Below are 1,907 nucleotides of genomic sequence, written 5' to 3' on the forward strand. Positions count from 1 at the left end.
GTTTGGCCATTTTACTCCACCTCCATCAATAAAAATAAGCTTTATCTTGGGTCTTAATTTTTCTACATAATTTTCACAATCTATCTGTCACTAAATCAGAAGTTATCAGGCATACCAGAAGATCAGAAAAGACTGAAACTATAAAGAAACACAGACTGAATGAAAACAACCATTATATATTGATTTTGATAAACATGTTTTTTTTTTTTTTTTTTTGCACATTCAAAATATTTTATATTGAGCTTGAGTGTGACATTTTGTTTTATGTATGCATTGTAGAAAGATTCAATCAAGCTAATTAACATATCCTTCACCTCACCAACTAATTACACTGTACTCCATAAGTATACACAATTATTATTTGTCAGAAAATAAGTAAATACAAAAGTTATAAATATTTTATGTTAACATAATGATTATTTCATAAAAGTATACTACAATATTTTGCTTGAAATTTAAATCATAGAATTATCATGCATAAGTCAATATTAGGAATAGTGCTTCTATTCCAAAAAAAAAAAAAAGAGCATGATTTTATTAATTAACTTGTACTTATGTTAGCTATGACAGGTGGAATTCTGGGGAATGAGAAAACATGTTTTTTGTTTGTTTGTTTGTTTGTTTGTTTTTTTCTTTTTATTATTATTATTATTATTATTATACTTTAGGCTCTATGGTACATGTGCGCAATGTGCAGGTAAGTTACATATGTATACATGTGCCATGCTGGTGCGCTGCACCCACCAACTCGTCATCTAGCATTAGGTATATCTCCCAATGCTATCCCTCCCCCCTCCCCCCACCCCACAACAGTCCCCGAAGTGTGATGTTCCCCTTCCTGTGTCCATGTGTTCTCATTGTTCAATTCCCACCTATGAGTGAGAATATGCGGTGTTTGGTTTTTTGTTCTTGCGATAGTTTACTGAGAATGATGATTTCCAATTTCATCCATGTCCCTACAAAGGATGTGAACTCATCATTTTTTATGGCTGCATAGTATTCCATGGTGTATATGTGCCACATTTTCTTAATCCAGTCTATCATTGTTGGACATTTGGGTTGGTTCCAAGTCTTTGCTATTGTGAATAATGCCGCAATAAAAGACCATCGAGACTAGGAAGAGACTGCATCAACTAACGAGCAAAATAACCAGCTAACATCATAATGACAGGATCAGATTCACACATAACAATATTAACTTTAAATGTAAATGGACTAAATGCTCCAATTAAAAGACACAGACTGGCAAATTGGATAAAGACTCAAGACCCATCAGTGTGCTGTATTCAGGAAACCCATCTCACGTGCAGAGACACACATAGGCTCAAAATAAAAGGATGGAGGAAGATCTACCAAGCAAATGGAAAACAAAAAAAGGCAGGGGTTGCAATCCTAGTCTCTGATAAAACAGACTTTAAACCAACAATGATAAACATGTTTATAAAACCACTGGAGCTTCTGAACATCAAAGAAAACAATCAGCAAAAGAAAAGACAATTTATAAATTGAGAAAATGTATTTAGAAATTGTATTTCTGATAAGAAGTTAATATCAAAAATTTATAAAGAATTTATAGAATAGCCAAAAAACAATAACCCAATTAAAAAATTGAAAAAGGACCTGAAGAGACGTTTTTCCATAGAAGACTTAAAAATGGCCAGCAGTTACATGAAAAGATGCTCGACATCCCTAATCATCAGGGAAATGAAATCAAAACCACTATGACATATTACCTCATACCTGTTGAGACGGCTATTCTCAAAAAGACAAAAGCTAATGACTATTGGTGAGTATGTGGAGGAAAGAGAACTCACTGCTGATTGGACTATAAGTTAGTGCAACCTTATCGACAATATGGAGTTCTCCATGAAATTGAAAATAGAACTGACTTATGACCCAGCAATTCC

This window comes from Pongo abelii, chromosome 22, assembly GCF_028885655.2.
Source record: "Pongo abelii isolate AG06213 chromosome 22, NHGRI_mPonAbe1-v2.0_pri, whole genome shotgun sequence".
NCBI classification, from domain to species: domain Eukaryota; kingdom Metazoa; phylum Chordata; class Mammalia; order Primates; family Hominidae; genus Pongo; species Pongo abelii.